Here is a 21,303-nt window from a genome sequence, read left to right as displayed (position 1 = left end):
TCATGACGATAGTCTTACATCATTTCATGACATCTTCATGCCAACCTGATGCTAGGCTCTATCAGCTTCTCTCATGGAATAGAAATCATGGGGTGTGACATTATTTTACCTATTTGTAAACAAGCAAACATATGAACTGTGATTTGCTTTCCATTTTCTTATGCTTCACTGTGAAATAATTTACTTTCCCAATAGCCCTTATTTTACCAAGGAGCAAGCTGAAGATCAGGACTGGGAGTTCAAGTCATCATCTTGCATGAGACATTTAACTTACTTGAAGTATTTTTATTCACAGTAAGAATATGTCTATTTCAAATGGCTATTATGAAAATGAATTATTAGAAGTGATATTACTCAAAATGATGTTTTCTAGCTCCATCCATTTTCCTGCAAAATTCAAGATGTTGTTATTCTTTTCTGCTGTGTAGTACTCCATTGTGTAAATGTACCACATTTTCCTTATCCATTTTTCGGTAGAGGGACATTTAGATTGTTTCCAGGTTCTGGCTATGACAAATAATGCTGCTATGAACATAGTTGAGCACATGTCCTTGTTACCACAATGAGTGAGCATTCTTTGGATATATACTCAAAAGTGGTATTATTGGGTCTTGAGGAAGGTTGTTTCTTAATTTTCTGTGAAATCGCCATACTGACATCCAAAGGGACTGTACCAGCTTGCATTCCCACCACCAATTCAGGATGTTCTCTTTATCCCACAACCTCTCTAGCATAAGTTGTACTCAGTGTTTTTGAACCCAGACCCAGAAAGACAATATCACATGGACTCACTCATAAGTGGTTTTTAAACATAAAGCAAAGAAAACCAGCCTACAAATCATAATCCCAGCGAACCTAGACAATAATGAGGACCCTAAGAGAGACATACATAGATCTAATCTATAAGAGAAGTAGAAAAAGACAAGATCTCCTAAGTAAATTGGGAGCATGGGGACCTTGGGAGAGAGTTGAAGGAGAGGGGAGGGGCAGGGAGAGGAGCAGAGAAAAATGTAGAGCTCAATAATAATCAATACAATTTAAAAAAAGAAGTGATATTAAATTCCTTGGCATGGAACAGATACTCTATGAAGACTAACTATCCATATTCCTCCCTAAATCAGCCTACATTGAAGCTGTGGACTAAGTTCTGTTGGAGGATATTAGGTGCAAATATCTTGATAGTGGTGCTGGGATGCTGAAGATGGGGACAATGGTCACTATGATGATCATCTTGGAGGGTAAAATTGTAATTGTATGTCACACCCCTACCCACCAAGGATCCATTCATCTGGTGAGGTGTCATGTCTTTGAGTGGCACCAGCTTAACAATAGCTCCACTGAGGAGTATTGATCACAGAATTGGAGTCAAGCATACTTCCAGACCTGTTGTCCAGCAGAGGAAGTTTGGCTGTGACTTTGAGATGAGACATGTGCTCACTCTGGGCTTATACATCAAAACTTGAAGTTGCCAATGACCCGCTATGAGAGTATAAAAGTTAACAAAACATGGTAGGAAAAGACTTCAGAGATAAAAAGAGCAGTATCCTGAAGACATCCCTCTGGTCCATGTTGAAACCAATATGATCCTGCACCCCCAATTAACAGGAGTAGCCTAGAAAACTACCCCCACATTCCCAAAATTGGATTATGAATTTTGTCTTTGTTTAGAGTGTTGGTTATAGATAATGGTTAGGGGAAAAAAGGCTAAACAAAGGAGATTAGATATAGAATTCTTGTTTTGAAAAGAAAAAAAGGGGAGGAATGCTGCTGGATAGTGCTCTTGTACACTGTAAAGATTTGTCATTTGTATTGGTTTGATAAAACACTGATTGACCAGTAGTCAGGGAGGAAGTATAGGCAAGGAGATCAGACTAGGAGAATTCTGGGAAGAGGAAAGGCAGAGACACAGTACCAAGCCAGAAGCAGAAAAAGCAAGATGAGAATGCAGTACTGAGAAAAAGTACCGAGTCACAGGGATAAACATAGATAAAAAGTATGAGCTAATTTAAGTTGTAAGAGGTAGTTAATAATACACCTGAACAATAGGTCAATCCATTTATAATTAATATAAGCCTCTGTGTGTTTATTTGGGACTGAATGGCTGTGGGATCAGGCAGGACAGAAACTTAAACCTACATAATTCTATGAGTTTGTTTCCTTGTTTTGTGTGTGAGAGCTAATAAGTTGTTTCTGGGTATGATCTATTCAGTTCCTTTCTTGTTTTGAGCCTGTTTGAGTTAGGGTACAAGGCACTTGAAATCCCCAAATAGCTGAGTGACTCTGAACAGGACATCAAGTCTCTTCTTTAAAGACTTGACTATTGAGAAAAGAATCTACTGCTCATCTCCTCGCTTAATCCTCTTCACAGAATCAAGAGCTCCACAGAAATTTCAGGAAAACAGATACAGCTGAAAATGGACACAGAGCCCCCTTGATGCCGCATGTGTCTATGGTTCATACCTATAACATGTCTGGTCATCTCTGGCTTGTCTTTCTAGATAGTCATTCAGTAATCAAAAGTCATAACTTAGGGATTTTATCCATATGTTTTCCCACTATACTTTTTGGTAGAATCAGTAAAAGTCAACTCATAAGTAGAATACTGTCAGGTCCATTTTCTCTTTTATAAATGGCAGTGATAAAGGAACCTATATATTTATATGAAAGGCTACAGAAGAAAGGGAAGACCCAGGGCCTGATCCATCTCAATACATACAGAAGAAGAATCCAAGGTTAGGGAGAATGAGTTGTATTGGACATAGGTTAGACATTTGTGTTACATAACAAGACAGGAAAACCTGCCTGGTCCAGTATTCAAAAATTCCTGTGTGTCCTAAGGGCATAGGCCAGGCAACACACTGCTCTGTCTGCTTGTATTTCTCTTGAGTATGCAGTTAGTGACTGGTGTGTCAGACCCAGAAAAGGAAGAAGTATGGGTGCTCGGAAAGGAGTGCAAGTAGATAAGTGGTATATTGGAGAAGATAAGGGATTCTAGATCAGCAGGACTGCAATGAGGTACATACAATAGCAGTCATGAACAGGGGTTCTCAACCTTCCTAGTGCTCGGGCTCTTTAATACAGTTCATCATATTGTGGTGATCCCAACCTTAAAATTATTTCATTGCTTCTTCATAACTGTAATTTTGTTACTGTTATAAATCACGATGTAAATATCACCTATGGAAATGGTCTTAGTGATCCTTGTGAAAGGGCCGTCTGACCCCGCCCCCAAAGGAATCATGACCCATCAGTTGACAACCACTGGTGTCCAAGCTGTAACTCTCGAACCTTCCCGAGCTTCACCCAGAAAAGCATCCACTCTAGCAAGACTCATTCCCGTACATGCACATAGGATTGTGTTCAGTCCTGATTCCCAGTACTCCTCACTGTAGGGTCTTAGGAAAGCGTCTTTCTGAGAGGAGACCTATAGTTGGACTTTCAAAAGAGGAAGATCTTTCCAACTGTGATTTCTAAGCCATGATCTTGCGACCACCTCAAAGGAAGGATGAGCAACTTGTTCTTAGTTGAGCATTTTCTGGTCCTGACAATGTGAGGATTCTGTTATTACAGGGGTGGGTAAGAGTATATTGGCTAGTCAACTAGCAAGCGGATGTCAGGGACACAGAATCTGAGGTTCGAGCACTACCAGAATCGTGCAAGGAATGGTGCTTAGGACTTAGTCATGTAACTTGAAGTACTTTACTTGGGGCTTCAGAGGGTCAGTTCCCTCAAATATACGATGGCACTAAGATTAGACACTGATAGCTCACTAGCCCTTATATACTCTCATCCATTTATGTAATAACACAGACCTTTGTATTATCAATGCCAGAAAATGCTCAGTTAAAAATAAATTTCCCACCCTTCCTTTGAGAGAGGAGAGTGGAGTTCAGAAATCGCAGATAGGAGCGGTGCTCTCTACATTTCAGCTTCTTTCTCCTCTCTCCTGAATTGTAAGTGTGATGGCTGTAGCTATTCTGCTCATTCTGCGACCATAAAATGATCAAGAAACCAATGAACAGAGAAGTTTGAACATCTGCTGCCGTGGATTTGTTTGTTTGGTTTTGGTTTATTTGATACAGGATTTCTCTGTGTAGCCCTGGCTGTCCTAGAACTCATTCTCTAGACCAGGCTAGCCTTGAACTCAGAGATTTACCTGCCTCTGCCTCCCTGCCAAGTGCTGGGATTAAAGGTGTCTATCACCACTGCCTGGCTGGGACTGACTGACTACCTTTCAACTACTTTTAATATAAGAAGAAAACTTGTAATGCTTAATTCACATTTTCCATTTCCTTTATCAACAATCCATATGATTGCTACTTATAAAAATTGGCATGTACATCAAATATTCATATATATGTCTTATGATGTTTTTTATACTATTCATAAGATTTAATCGTAAACACACACAAGTACAAATGAAAATACTCACATTCACCTGTTCCCACGTAGTTGACAAATGTTTTTATATCACATACTCCATATATAAATATTTAAATTGTTTCATCCTGGCTTTCTGCCTTGCTTCTCCATTGGTGTCAGACCTGGTCATCCTGTGTGCAGACTGCCTGCTCTGTGCTAACTCCTAGTGACTTCATGCTTCTCACTGTCCTCAGCTTGTCTACCCACATCCATTCAACTTCCAAAGTTCATTAGATTTCTTCAGTCTGTGGTAACTTCTCCCATTTTTGGTGCTTTTTAATTCTTACTAACCGAAGCTGACAACTATCTACTTCCCTATCTGGCACTGAATAATTTCCTTCATAACCTGCATTCTGCTGTTCAATATGTGGAAATTTTATCATTTGTAAACTTAGTCACTGCTTTCTTGGGATACTTGGAACATAGTTAAGGAAGGTCCAAATGGGATCATAGTTTGCAAAACTGTCTTAGTTAGGGTTTCTATTGCTGTGAAGAGACACCATGGCCATAGAAACTCTTATGAAGGAAAAATATTTAATTGGGGTGGCTTATAGTTCAGAGGTTAGTCCATCATCATCATGGCAGTACATGGCAATTGAAACACTTGGCATGGCTTAAGTATATATGAGATCTCAAAGCTCACCCCCAACAGCGACATACTTCCTCCAACAAGGTCTTGTGTACCCCAACAAAGCCACACCTCCTAATAGCACCACTCCCTGTGAGCTTATGGGAGCCAGTTACATCCACACTACCATAAAGATAAATAAGAGCTTGCTCAGAATGAGCACAGCTCAGACTTTCATTTCCCATCTCCATGGCATGTGATGCAGAACAGGATGTAGGGAGAAAGCCTAATAAATGGATTTCTTTTTCTTATGGAATTGAAACCTGTTTTTGCTTTGATTAAGTCAGGACACTGGAATAGAAAGTCCAACAGATATTTAATATAGAGTTTCATCTCACTAAAAGTCCCTGCCTGGTGAACCTGATGTTACTGGGACAAAAAAAAAAAATCCAACTGGAAAGAACACATAGCTAGCCAGGAATGTGATTGAAAAACACAAGGCTGGACAAGAACCATTTCCAAGTTCTCTGTCTCCTTTACTGACCATAGAATCTGTTCAATTTCATCTAAGAAACTCTGTTTTGATGCCAGTGAGTTTCTTTCTACCTCTGAAAAGCAGAGGTTGAGCTGGCATCTCAGAAACTTACATGTGCTTATTTCAATTTTTTTTAGAATGTCTGGCACACAGTGATCATTTCCACCTATCATTTGTCTAGAAAGAGGCATTTCATGTTAAGTTGGAGATTAAGTGCAACATTTGATTTACTCTTAGGTATTCTATTCCTTTTTATCCCCTAAAGTAGAACTTCTCATTAAAGTGTGAGTTGAGGTTATATATGTAGCTCAGGGATACAATTCTTGCCTAAGCATGTGCAATGTACCAGGTCCAATCACCAGACTTAGAGCAGCAAAACATGTGGGTTGAAAATCACAATAAAATGCAGTGATGGGACTTGAAATTTGAATGTACAAAGATAAAATAAAATAGAGAATGTATTTATGCCTTTGAATAGTGAAGGAAGTTGCTAATAAATTAAAATGTGATTCTTAAAAATCAATGAATATTTTAGGTTATATAAAATTGGTTGTTAATAGAAGTGTAATGCCCAAAGTAATTTTTTATTATTATACAATGAATGTATATTTGTTATAGAAAAAAATCTAGAAACTATATATAAAAAAAGGAAAAGAAAAAAGAGTTTAAAAATCTTGCAAGTCTGCCATCTTAAAGAGAAGAACAATTATTGACATCTGGGGTTATAACCACTAAAGTGTGCACATTGCTCACAGGGTGAGTTGGAGCCTTCCTGATTACTTAGGGTTCAATTGAAGGAGAGGGTAAAAAATCCTTCACATTTTCTACTCCTATACCAGAGCAGGCTTCATCCTTCAAGCTTGCTTGGAGTTACCATGTCAGCATCCTGTGCCAGCACTGCCTTGTCCTCTACTGCTGCCCAGGAGATAAAAGGGAAAGCCTAAAAAGAGCCTACATGTCAGGAAGATTCTATTTGGCTCCTTTCTCTACCATGTGGGTAAACAAAAGAGGTGACTTTCTCTATCATGAAGCCCATTAACTGTACTCCAAAACAAGCATTCCAACTACTAGAGATATCTAGAAAGGTGGATGCCTGAATCCTATTCTCCAGTTGGTTCTAGCTAAGGGTCAAACTCCATATGTACAACCTGTATAGGAATATGCCTTCTCCTGGGTAAGATGACTTCTCAGAAGACACATGTGAATAGGAAGTATTTATGTGTTTTGTAGAGGTGGAAAACAGAGGCCAACCTACCCTTAGAACCTGTGATTCCCAAGAGTGGTACATTTAAAAATTCCATCTGAATACAGCAGAGTAAAAGCAGAAGAAATCCATATACAATAAGCAAATAAAAAAGTGAGATTACCATCAGTTACATTTACAAACAACTCAAGAATACATCAGGCCAGATGACAGGAAAATGAGTTGGAGGCACTGAAAGAGATAACACTGTGCACATAATAAAATGGGTTTTGGGAACAAAGGCAGAATAGAGATGTGTGTTGTCATAAACAAAACAATAGTCAGAGTGAGTGTGCAAACTGGAGCTCCTTGAAGAAAATGCTGTAAGGTATTAGAGTAAAGGAGAAGACCCTCAGAGGGAAGGTCTGACGTAAGAGATAAGTGAAGAGCAAGGAAGTGGTAAATGTGGTGCTCATTTACTTATTGAATGCTATAAACAACAGCATAATGTTTAAGGGGATTGAATAAAAATACAGCATTACAATGCATGAAAAAAGAGACAATGAGAATCACATGGGGGCCAAGAGAATTGATGTCTTGGTGTTTAACAGCAAAGGAAAAATTTTAGACTTGAAAGCATTTATGCTGGTCCAACTTGGTCTTAATAACTAAAATAATAGAAATAGTAAATAAGTTTATGATATTATAGGAAAGAGATGAAGTAAAATTAAACAATGTAGAAAAAAAAGACAGGCAGGATACCTTCAGAAATATTAAGGTCAGCCCAATATGGTAGTGCATGCCTTTAATCCTAGAACTTAAGAGACTGAAGCAGGAGGATTGCTATGAGTTCAAGGCCAGCCTGTGCTAAAGAGTGCAACCACTTCTCAATAAGAGAAAGAATAATGTTTAAATATAAATATAAAGATACCAATAAATATAAAAACGGGCAAAGGTGGCCTAGAATATTCTGAAGCTACTTGCAGTTTACTAGGGATGTAGCCCAAACATAAGCTTGTTGAATGGTTAAAAATGAGTTGGTAAATGATATCCTGACAAAGCTGGTATCATGAGATAATATGAGACAGACTGGAATTCAAACAAAGAAGCAATACTTAAAATTAAGATGATATTATAGCAGAAGTACAGCTATTTCAAATGTGTGTAAAATGATAATGGTGTATTAAAATTCATGAGTCAAACCTGATACATCTAAACAGAAAATATAGATAAGACTCACGGTAGAAATGTTGTATCATTCTTCTTTTGTTCTTTTATTTGATGAGGAAATGAGAGTTGAGCATAGAGATAAATCTGAACAATACGATGATTTTATTTGAACTTAGGAATGGCCATATTTAGAACACAGCATCAACAGCTGCTGAATATATGCTAGGAAAGTTTATAAAATGGATTATTGAATTAACAAGTTTATCAATATCAATATGGTTTGCAAATTTCATAATGTCATTATTATTTTTACCACTGTGTAGTACTCCATTGTGTCCAAATGGATCAAAGACCTCAACATAAAACCAACCATACTGAACCCCATAAAAGAGAAAGTGGGAAATACACTTGAAAGCACCAACATAGGAGATTGCTTCCTAAATATAACCACAGTAGCACAGATACTGAGAGCAACAATTAATAAATGGGACCTCCTGAAACTAAGAAATTTCTCTAAAGCAAAAGATATGGTCAACAAGACAAAACAGCAACCTTCAGAATGGGAAAAGATCCTTACCAACCCCACATCAGAGGACTCATTTCCAAAATATACAAAGAATGCAAGAAACTTGACATCAAAAGAACAAATAATCCATTTTGAAAAATGGGGTATAGACCTAAAAAGAGAACTCTTAACAGATGAATTTCAAATGGCTGAAAGACACTTAAGGAAATGCTCAACATCCTTAACCATCAGAGAAATGCAAATCAAAACAACTCTGAGATTCCATTCCTGTCACAATGGCCACAATAAAAAACACTGATGACAACTTATGCTGGAGAGGTTGTGGGAAAAATGGAGTGAAAACTCGTACAACCACTTTGAAAATAAGTATGGCAATTTCTCAGAAAATTAAGAAACAACCTACTTCAAGAACCAGCAATACCACTGTTGGGTATATACCCAAAGGAAGCTCATTCATACCACAAAGACATGTGCTCAACTATGTTCATAGCAGCATTATTCATAATAGCCAGAACCTGGAAACAACTTTGATGCCCATCAACTGAAGAATGGATAAAGAAAATGTGGTACAAGAAATTTCATTTGAAAAAGATTAAAATACTCTCCAAAGGAAAAAAAGCAACAATAAGTTGAGCAGCAGAATGCAGCTAGAGAGGTGGCTCAGTGTTTAGGAGATTGCACTGCTCCTGCAAAGGACTTGAGTCCGGCTTCCATCACCCATGTGGGATAGTTTATAACTATATGTAACTCCAATTGCAGAGGTTCCAATGCCCCCTTCTGGCCTCTATGAGCACCTGCACTCATGTATACATAACCACAAACAAACCATAACACATGAATGCATATTATTTTCAAAATAGTAGAGATGTATGAGATTATGAATAAGCACACAGTAGAGAGGCACAGCAAGTCAACATTATTTTCTGGAAAGAATTGTTTAATTATAAAACCATCAAAAATAGTCAAGGATGTGCTATTAATTGGTATTATGAATAAAAAGCTGAGAGGCATAGAGAAGTCTGAGATGGCCAAACAATAAATTGAATTTAATATAGAACTCTATACCAAAGTTAATAAATTTCCAGTAAAAATAGAATTCACCAAAAACAGACTTCACAAGAGATGAGAAATGCTCTCTATTCTATTACTATCAAATAAATTCAACCTATAATCAAAATTTCCCCCAAAAGTAAAATCTGTCAGGACCAGATTATTTCATTAATAAGTTCTATCAAACACATAAGGGAAAAAGTTCAGTCTTATAAAAACCATAAGAGAGAATATTTCCCAATTTGCTTATGAAGCCAGTAAAACCCTGATCCTGGAACATAAAAAGCTAAGAAAAATTACAAACCAATTTAATTCATGAATATGTATGCAGAACTTCTAAATATTATCGAATGAAATCAAGAAATATCTAAAAATTCATTGTTTCACCTCTTCAAAGAACAGAAAATGTTTTTAATAAGTTTAACATCTTTTCATAATAGAGATTCATAATAGCCTAAAAACAAAGGTAGTCTGTTAATCAAATGAGAGATTCATAAGTATCCACTTCATGGATTACACTGGATCAGATCTTTACAAGCCCAGCTTTGATATTAGCCACAAGGCAAAGAGACTTGCTACCACTCCACTTCATCGTGGTTGCTGTGAAGGTTTTCATCATAACAATATAAAAATAATTAGCCGGGCGGTGGTGGCGCACGCCTTTAATCCCAGCACTTGGGAGGCAGAGGCAGGCGGATCTCTGTGAGTTCGAGACCAGCCTGGTCTACAGAGCTAGTTCCAGGACAGGCTCCAAAACCACAGAGAAACCCTGTCTCGAAAAACAAAAAAACAAAAAAAAAAAACAAAAAAATAATAATAATAATAATTAGAACATGGTAATTTTCAAAGCTATTATTTCTAGACATATAAACAATAATAAACAATCTATCCATAAATTATTAAGATCAGTAATACTGGCCACTAGGTTTTCTATGTAGAACATGAAAACTGAATTATAGTTTACATATAAGCCATAAAAGGACCAGCATTAAGAATGAGAACTAAGTGCCAGGTTGTGGTGGTGGTGCATGCCTTTAATCCCAGCCCTCAGGGGGCAGAGGCATACAGATCTCCCTGAGATTGAGGCCAGTTTGGTATACAGACTAAGTTCCAGGACAGTCAGAGATACACAGAGAAATGGTGTCTCAAAAACAACAACAACAACAACAACAAAACAAACAAAAAGAATGAGGAATTAAGTCTTTAGTTTTCAGGCATCTAGAATAAACACAACTAAAGAGAGTTATAAATACACCTAAGGAGAAAAATTGTAACATTTTAAGAAGGGACATTGGGGAAGCTCTGAGTTGCATAACTACCCACAATCACAACCCTGAATAGCATAACTGCCCATGATCACACCCTGAATAGCATAACTACCCATGATAACACCCTGAGTAGCATAACTGCCCATGATCACACCCTGAGTAGCATAACTACCTATGATCACACCCTGAATAGCATAACTACCCATGATCACACCCTGAGTAGCATGACTGCCCATGATCACACCCTGAAAGAACTTGGTGTATATAGGAAATTTTATGAACTGCTGTAAGATGCGTATGACATATAAGAGTAAAAGTCCTCACACATAACAGAAGAAAGCAATGGAAGAGGTGCTATTGGAGAGCAGAATATACAGAAGGCCCTGGGAAGGTAGGAAGGTCCGTAGACTAGCGGACCAGAGCAGACTCAAGGCAGCTGCGAGTGAGCATCCATGCCTAACTTACAGTAAATGGTGCTGTGAATTGGTGGGCAGAGAATACATGATGAGATGAGCCAATGAGCTACAAAGAATCGAGTTTCCACAGCACACAGAAAGTAGAAGGTCTATAGATGAGAGTACATTTTAAAGAATAAACATAAGAGAGGATCTTCATGGTGTTTGGAAAGACAAAGATTTATTTATCTGTATATAAATATTAAAGCCATAAAGGCAAATAATTTTAATATATGTTAAAATTACGAAATTATTTTTAAAGTTTTAAAAAATAAGTTTATTTATTAGAGTATTTATGTGTGTGCACATACATGATGTCTGTATGTGTGTGTGTGTTTGTGGTGTGTGTGCATGTGCTTATGTTCTGTGTGAGTACAGATGTATGTGTGGGAGACAGTTTCTCTGGTTGTCTCCCACTATGTATGATAAGTTAGCCAACCTACCGGGAAGTCATCTGTCTGCATCTATCATCTACATAGAGGGGTGCTGGAATTGCACATGCATACTACTGAATTAATAAGTGAAATCTGTTTTGGGGGGGATGGGATCTGCAAATCCATACTCACATCCTTACACTTGCACAGAAGCACATCACCCCCTATGTCTCCCTGGCCTCCTCGGGTCTGATTTTTAAGGGCAGGAATCTTTCCAATGAGGAGGCCAATCTAACTTCATGGCCTAACCACCTCCTCAAAGCCACTTCTTCATCCCATCACCTTGAGAATCAGAATTTCAGCATATAGGTTATGGACAGACACAACCAGTCTGTCCATGACAGAAGACTACTCTTAATTCCTGCTGTGAATTCATAAAACCCATAACTACTTGGGACTGTCACTGCCTCAGTAATGTAGTATCTACAATTCAGAGTGAACTCAGATGGGCAGGGAAACCACGAGTTTCCGGTTCTTTCAGAATAAAACAGATTTCTATGCATACAGGTCCCTCCCATTCCCTAGCAAACCGGAGCATGTAACTTGCTAACAAAGAGAAGAATCTTCACAGAACAGAGACCGATAAAGCCGAGACAGGAGCAGGGATTAGAGACCAGAATATATGCCAAAGAAAATTTTCTGACACTAAACTTTGCTTGTTCTGTGTGTTTCTTTGGTTCTGGCAAAGTTCTCCCTTTTTTTGGCTCAGTCATTCTTTGCCTCCACAACATTCTCCAAAAAGCTCCAACTCATGGCTTTGAAACGAAGGCAAGTATGAGAAGAAAAGCTAAATTAGAAACAATTAGGGGAGTGTGCTTCTTCCCAGGGCTCCCCCTAAAGCCTAGGCCATTCTACCTCAATCACAGGCAAGATCATTACCACTAAAATGGATGCTGCATCAACTGGCTGAAAACCATAGATAGATAATTACATTTTTATAGTAACCCCTTGACATATACCAGCCACAATTTGATTACTGCTTTGTTCTAAAAATGCAAAAGCATTAAAACATGTCCACGCCATGCCACTAATGTAAATACACTAAAGTTATCAAAAACCTGGCACTGCAAGTCCAAGTCTATTCCTTGCTACCGCTTAGCCAAGTCTGATTTGTTTTTGTGTACTTCTGTGATCATTACTGTCCTGCTGTATAATTGACCTGGCTCATATTAACACCAAGCCTTCTCAAAATGAATTCTCCATCAGGGAGCACACACACAGTCATAACAATTAACTGTGTTCACATCTCTTTGGTGACTTTTCCTGTAGGATATTTAACTTATTTTCGACTAGGATGCCATCTCTATGGCTCTTATTAAATTCTCATTTTCAGTCCCTTCCCATCCTTTCATCTTAGGTATCAAGAATAAAAGTCCAGTTTTTGGAATGGATGAGCTAGCATACGGTGGCCTTTCTCTTTATGATTGTCTCAAATCTTTGATCTCTGTCGTTCTTTCATTTGGGGCTTTTTTTTTATATAAAACTGTCATTGACCTTGGAAGCGCCAGCTGTCCTCTTGAAATATGAGGCTGGTAATGATGACACACAGCATTGATAATAACAAATGGTGCTTCATATTTCAGCTGAGCTGGGTTTTTATGTCCTGCTTTTAGACTCAATGTATTCAATATGGATAGGAAATATTAAAATGTAATTCAACTGGCTGATCTCGCAATACTCCCCTTATATATATTTTTTCCTTGCTACTAAGCAAGATATCTGAAATTGAAACCTTTATCAAGTCTGAGCATGATTCAAGTTAATGCTGGCATTAGGGTTAGGTGACTCTTTCAAGAGATTAGATTTCTATCTAGGATGGAGAGATTTTTACCTTGACCCTCAGCCTTGCCACAGGCTGTAAAGTAAACACACTAACTTAAATTCTTTCATAGTTTTGGATGAAAATCTAGCCAACTCGGAGATTCACAAATAAGAACTCGAAGAGTAAACAACATAAAAGGAATAAGGCTTTAGCAAAGTTACCTTCACACTTTAAAAGAAGATAATTTTCCACGGAACTTTGAACGACTGGCCTTTGCCCGGCTTTCACCTTGTAAGTGCACCTTTCCCTTCTCCTGCGGTCATGAGTAGATGCTGGTCGAAGACACGCGAACCTCAGCTTGACAGCAAGATACGGCTTTCTTTTGATTGCCAGCTGTGGCAGCTGCAGTTAATAACAGGGCGTTGTGCATTTCAGAATTGTAATAGGTTAATTTTCAAATGTTCCCACCACAGAAATTAGATGAGCATTTGAGGCGGTAGCTACTGAAAGTTGATCTAATTAGCTCATTTCATATTAAAGAATTTACAGCATCCCTTTGTTGTAATTTGAATTCACAAATATATATATATATATATATATATATATATATGAAGTTGTCAATATATAATAAAAGAAAACAGTTTTAAACAGGAATGTTTATCATACCTTGGCAAGAATCTGGCCAAGATTCTTTAAAGACTTTAAAGAGAAATTGCAAATGTTTCATTTTTCCTTTCTGTCTTTTATACAGAAGCCTTTGAAATGCCGTTGGCACTCCACTAATGTGTGCAAAACCTTTTGTTTTAAGGTATAATTTTAAAATTTGTTTAAACTCATTGACTTAGAGCTTTGTAGAAGACTCCCAGCTAGGTCCATTTCATATCTCTGCTTCACAACCAACCACTGTGTCGATGATGTCATTTTGGGGGCCATCTGGGTGGGATTCATGGAGCTAAATTTACCCTTCAGCAAGGTTCAGTTAGAAGCCAAAACAGAACCCGTGCAGCTTTGGTCATAATGACGGGAGGGAGGGGTCAGAACTTTGCGGCCCGCAGGATCACGTTCTGCATTAACAGCTTTGTGCGCATCTCACCTGCGGGGGCTGACTGCTGATGCTGGATTGTTACACAATTTTATGTTCCAGGAGTGCGTGGATCACACATTTTTCTCTAACAGACCACTTCCTGAGTCTCCTCTTGTGTCTCTAATTAGAAACAAGACCCAGATCCCAGCACAACAGTATGGCTAGAGACCATATGGTGTCGGGCTGTATATTGCTGGTTATAATCATATGGACCCCCCACTATTTACCGGCTAGTTATTCTGACTGCAGAACTTGTAAGCGTGAAAAGAGAATCGAAGAGAGCCCAAAATAAGGAGGGTATCAAATATTTATTGAGGAATACTCCCGAACAACAAAGTAGAGAGCCACTGTGGTCCTCTATGGATGCTGGAAGCTGCAATCAGATCTTCGACCACCACCCAAGAGCATGAGAGCCCTCCTCGCTCTTAAAAGCAATCATGTCCGTAGGCAGAAAACCAAGCCCCTAAGTCCAATACCCCAGAAGCTTTGGCTGACCTAATTTCCACAACAAGAGCTCTGTCAGGAAATCTGGTTCCCAGTTAGATTGTACTTACTTTGAGGGGCGTATGCCTGAGTTTACAGAATATAGCTTAAGTAAACTGGTTCTATATGGTCTGTAGAGCAAGACTGAAGTACAAAGATTGGTTCCACTAGAATTGTTTACAAAGATTTGGGGTTTAGGGTGGATGGTGGTGGTGATGATGATGGTGATGATGGTGTATGGTGGTGGTGGTGGTGGTGATGATCATGATGGTGGTGGTGATGATAGTGATGGTGGTGATGGTGGTGGGAGAGGTGATGATGATGGTGGTGGTGGTGATGGTTGTGATGGTGATGATGGTGGTGGTGATGGTTGTGATGGTGGTGGTGATGTTTATGATGGTGATGATGGAGGTGGTGGTGATGGTGATTATGGTGGTGGTGATGGTTGTGATTGTGATGGTGATGATGATAATGATGGTGGTGATGATGGTGATGATGATAGTGATGATGGTGATGATTTTAGTGGCAGAGGTGGTAATGATGATGGTGGTGGTGATGGTTGTGATGGTGATGATGGTGATGATGATGATGATGATGATAATGATGATGGTGGTGAAGTGTTTCCACTCTGGAAATTCTTGAAGTCAGTTTGCAAATAAAAGAACAGCCTTCTTAACATGCCTATGAACCTAAAGAAAAAGTTGATGAACCAATGGAACATGAAGCGATAAACAGATGTGTCTGCATAGCATCAAATATTGAGAATAAAGAAGTTTGTTCTAATGACAATAATCTTTAGCTTAGTCTGAAGGTACAGTGTGGCAGAAATGTATATTTTAGGAATCAGTTCAGAAACACTTTTACCAAGCAACCTCACTGAAATCATAAAAGATGGTGTGGTTTCTTCGAAAGAGTTTGCACAATCTTTTATTGGAATGGAATGTGTCTGTACAAATACTTCTTACAAAGAGAGCAGTATCTTTGCGGCACTAAGAACAATGGCTCCAAATAGAAAAATCAATAAGAAACTTTTATGAGAATTTCAAGTAATGAAAATGACTTTATTTCTAGAAATAAGAACAAAATTGAGGATCAAAGAAGTCAGTGTAAAGAACAAGACTTGGGATGATATGAATGCAGGAGAACTCTACAGAGCCCTCCAAGGACAGATGGGAACACTGTCCACAGAGTCATCAGTGTTTGTTTTCTCAGGAACAGCTAAGCTACACATGACTACCTCATCTAAGGTCACCACCGATGTGGAACCCACATCTAGTGACTGACAAAATCAGCTGTGGCACTTGGTCACATCATTCTTAGTTGGGCAAGCAAAGGCTCTGCTTAAGCTGTATCCCAGACCAGAGCTCATCTTTTCTTGTTCAGATCTTCTCTTTCTTTGTGTCCATACATATGGATCCAAGAGGGTGTCCTCATAGATATTCAGCACAGTAACTCACTTTCAGAATCTGAGCTACAACAATGGGGTGCTTGCGGTCAGGCCCTGGAAACTTCAGCTTCCAATGATGATATTTTCCTTCCTTCGTTAAGGAAAATATGTTTTCCCCACCATTCTGTGTGTGTGTCCAAGGTAATGTGCCAATTAAGACTATGCATCACCATGACTGAACTGTATCTGGCTGTGTCTCTTGGGGGCAGAGGTTGTTTCTAGATGAGATTGATATATAATTGCTAGCCTGAATAAAATAGATAGTGGTCTTCTTAGCATGTGGAGGGAATAGAGTAGGGGAAGGCCATGCAACCAGACAAAAGTCTATGTAGAAACAAAATGATGTTGATCATCCTGAAAAGAGGTTACAATTGTCTGCCAGCCTGCGAGTGAATTGGGACTTTGGCTTTCTTCATGAACTTGGACTTGAAACATTTCTTTCCAGGTCTCAAACCTATTCAGGACCTTGAACAGGCATTATATTGTGAGTTCCTCTGGCTCTCAAGTCTTTAGACTGGACTTAAGCAGTTAGCTCTCCAGTGTCTCCAGCCTCCTAAGTAACCCTGCAGAACCCGGAACCAGAGACATATAAAGCTCTACTGCCATAGGAAATTATTCTTCATATTTTAAAAAGTCCATCAAATACACACAGAGAGATACCCCACACTACTGACTCTACTTTTGTTTTGGAAATCCTACGCTACAGAATATAACAACCTTAGAGAACCATGGAATAGGGGCATTATAAAGCAGGTGGAAAAGAGAAGTCACCACCCAGAGATTCCTGAACAGGCCTGTAATCAGCAACAGAAAGCTCATAGTGCAGGACCAAGCCTGTGAATCACTCACCATGGCTCTGAACAGGCTTCTCTTTTCTGTGTGTATATGAGCCTTGCTTGCTAAGCCTCCTGTCAAGGTTAAAGAGGCCCCTTCATCAACACGTCCTGCTTGTGCACTGTGTTCATTCACCTGTATGTCATCCCTTTTAGCTTGCTGAGTTGCTGATAAGTCTTTCCAATCAGGAAAGGCCCCTTCTCATCAGCACTGAGAGCAACTTGATAGTGAGCACTGTCCCCTCTATTCTACTACATCAGTTTCTCCCTTAAAAACGTCACCTCATTCCCACAGGATTAGTGCCTCAGTTGCTCCAAAGGCTAATTAGAATGCTTTCTCCAGAGATATCCTGGTTGATACACTAAAGTTCCAAGCTTTGTCCTGTCATCAGAAATAAAATTCATATACTGTTTTATGAAACCCCAAATAAGGAAAATCAGAATAAATGAAATGTGTGTTTCCTCCTCTTGTAGTGGCTCACCTGGGTCTTTTTGAGTTAGCGCACACAAGCAATGACAAGCTGACTGTCCGCAGAAATGGTTCCACAAATAGAGACGATGTCACCGAGCAACAGCGAGAAGAGGAATAAAAGGAAGATCCCATCACATTGGTGTTCGACTCACAGACACACCACACGATGTTACAGCATTCTCAGAAGAAAACTGTGGCTGAAAGGGAAAATAGGAAGTGATGGAAGAGCTGAGAGGGAAATCCTTCTCCTTTTACCGAGTAAATGAAACAGATGGAGAACGGATTGCTGAAGAGAATGTCTCAATGTGAAATTTTTATTTAGCTCCTTTGTTCCTGTGAATCCGAAATCCTCGTGTGACAGTTCTCGCCATTGATGGAGAAATGAATAATCAGCTCAGACCGTGAAGCCCTCGTTTATGTTTGTGGTGCTGACGATGACAGCAGATAGTAAATCATTTTTATGGGAGGATTTGTGTGTGTGTCAGGCATTTTTCTAACTGAATAAGAAAATGTGGCCTTCCTTACATTTGCTTACACAGTAGAGCTTCTGCCAATGCTTTTTCAGTGCTTAACTTAGGATGGTGGATAGAGGAAGCATCTGGGCTGATTTGTTTGTGTGTTTGTGCTTATCTGACTCCTCTGTCAGGGTGTGGATGTGAACTGTCTTCGCAGGCTCATATGTAAACACTTGACCTTCAGCGGGTAGTGTTGTTTGGAGAGGTAGAGCCATGGGGAGGTGAAGCTCAGCCAGAGAAAGGAGTTGTGGGAAAGTGTGGGTTATTGTGGGTTATAGCCAGGCTGAGGGTTCTGCTTGTTTGTGTCTTTTTAGTCTTTAATTTTTTGAGTTAAAGTACGAGTAGTGTTTTATATGACATTTCCCTGTGTAGTTTGTTCTTGTTTACCCTCTTGTCCCATTCCCTCCCTCATCTCTCTGTCTCCTGCCTGTTAGTCTCTTTCATCCTCTTTAAATCTTTCTTCTCCTTTCATGCCATATGTATCCCATCTCCATAAAATTTCCTCCCCCCAATAGTGCTTTTTCTAGCATCATGATATATCCCCATTTACTCAGTATATGTATATACATATGATTATACACATAAATACACAATTTAACCATACATACATACATACATATATTCCTGACACATTGCTGAAGTTCATCTGTCATGACTCCTCACTGCCAAACTGCCCATTACAATTATAATACATCCTTCTTCCCATTGGATGCTTTGGTTAGCTGATTTGACCCAATGATGAGAGAAGTAATTAATCAGGGAGCCTTCAGGTAGAACTGGTGGGTTGGGGGTAATAGGGTAAAGGGCCATACCATTATGCCTATCTTTTAGGGCATCTACTGGAGAATAAAACTATTATTGCTCAGGAAAGTCTAGGCAGTGGGTTAGATATGCCTGTACCTCTGGGGGAGCTTCTGATCTGCTAGTTGCCTCAATTCAATTCAAGGAACAATTATCTGTACTTGTGGATAGAGACCTCATGAACAGAAAGATGACATAGACAACATAGTTTGCTTTGAAGAGACCTGTAGTCTGTTTTGAGACACCTCATAGACAGGAGAGTGTGTGGTAACAGTTAGGATGTCCTTAAACATCCTCATCCTCTGGGTGTTCTGGGAAAGGGGACAGCAGCTAGCACTGATGATGGGAGAAGGAGAGATCATGGTGACGGCAAGGCTGGATGCAAACCAAGGATGGTGAGTGGAAGGATGGTATTTTTGTATGCCCAAGCTGGAGAAGCTCCTTGCAGGAGTCTTGTGTATTCCAACCTAGAATTTACCCTCTCTGTGAGACCTCAAAACCATCCTAGAAAACTTCAAGGGCATCACATCTTGTAATCCCAACACTTGGAAAGGCAAGGCAAGAGGATTGTGAATCTGAGACTAGCCTCAGAATTTCATAAAAACATCATGTTAATAGCAAAGGTTTAAAGAAAGTTTTCTATTACATGGCAATGAGTTAAGAAGATTTTTTTTATAAAGGTGTCCTGCTTGCTCTTTCTATAACCAAACACTGCTACCTGCAAGGAATAACCCAAAGGGTACTCAAAAGAATGAAATCTGGCAGATAGATGTTTTCCACGGTGTATTTCAAGGATTGCTGACCTCAGAATGAAAACCAGGAGATGTGCTATGTTGGGAAAGGGGTTTTTCTCTTGTTTCCACAGGAGATGAAAAGCTATGGATACCATCAAAATGAGTAAAGATTTGATTTGAAGAGGAGAAATCTCTTGAAGAAGAGAAATGACAGCTCATCTATAGAGGTGACAATTATACAGGTGGTAAGAAAACCTCAAAAGGGTTGGGGCAGGATTCTTGTCTTTGCTGGAAAATACTCATCTTCAAAAAGTCAAGATACCCTACAAATTTGGATGCTTAAAGAGGAAAAGATAACTATCCAGAAACTACCAAACAAAGAGGAATATGACTTATGAGGACAGGTCATCTGCAAGGTAAAATTTCACTCCCTCTCTATAGATATATACATTTATATCTACTTTCCAGTAGAATTATAAACTCACCTAAAAATCAAAGCTGGCTTTGGAGTTAGACAATGGCTATCCATCTCTAAATCCAAACATGTTATTAAAAGAAAAATTCAGAGTTTCTGTCTCACATCAGGAGCCATCTGATATGGGACAGAAAAAAGAAAGATTTTAGGAAAAATTGTGTCTTTCTCCACACCTATTTTACCTATATTGTATCTTTTGTTGAATATATGTCTATATAAATCATGTTTTAGCTTTCTACACTGAACAATAGATTTTCCTGTACTAATCTTTGAAGTTTCCATAAAGAAGATTGGGCTCACAACAATGACTCCACCTGGTTGGTATGACATCATGATGCTGACAGCACTACTATCAGACCAGTTTTGGGTACCAGCAGGTCAAGATGGTTCACCTTCTTACAATGTTCTGGCCAGAACTCTGTTGACAGAGGTTTTCTGCCCTGCCCAGTCTCACAGCCACTCAGTCCCAAAGAAACACACAGAAGAATATATTAATCATAAACTGATTGACTTATTAGCTAGGTTTCTTATTAAGTCTTACATTCTACATGAACCCATAAGTCTTGTCTGTGTCAGCCACATGGCGTGGTACCTTTATCAGTGAGACATTCTCATCCTGCTTCCTCTGCATCTGGGTGATGAATGTAAACTGAACCTTCCCTTTTTACAGAATTCTCCTGTTTTGGTCACTCCACCTATACTTTCTGCCTGGCTACTGGCCAATCAGCACTTTATTAAACCAGTACAACTGATAAACCTTACAGAGTATAAGACCATTGTCCCACAGCAGAACTCCAAATAAGAATTTAAGAAAAACCCTATCAACTACTCAGAGACTATTTGCAATTATACCAGACAGTAGTCTTAAAACTTAACCATCCTTTTAGTTTTACAGGATCCCATAAAAAATTACCCCATGACAGCTGGAGGAATGTAAGAAGATGACAGCCATTCTCCCAAAAAAGTCTGTCCTTGGGGTTGGGGACACCATTTAGGGGTTGATTTTTACTGGGATATGGTTGGGGGTTGGGGTGGAAATCATGTAGGCTCAGAGATCTCTTTTTAAAAAGAGAAATTGAAAGGGAT

General features: G+C 39.0%; 1 pseudogene; it reads left to right on the top strand.

Moving 5' to 3' along the window:
- The window catches only part of LOC130866217 (glycolipid transfer protein domain-containing protein 2-like), a 39,000-nt pseudogene extending 21,190 nt beyond the window's left edge, over positions 1 to 17,810 (top strand).
- Positions 17,811 to 21,303: the final 3,493 nt, after the last annotated feature.

The sequence above is a fragment of the Chionomys nivalis genome, chromosome 25 (assembly GCF_950005125.1).
Source record: "Chionomys nivalis chromosome 25, mChiNiv1.1, whole genome shotgun sequence".
In the NCBI taxonomy this organism is placed as follows: domain Eukaryota; kingdom Metazoa; phylum Chordata; class Mammalia; order Rodentia; family Cricetidae; genus Chionomys; species Chionomys nivalis.
The sequence above is the reverse complement of the archived record's forward strand: the minus strand, read 5'-3'. Positions and strand labels throughout refer to the sequence as shown.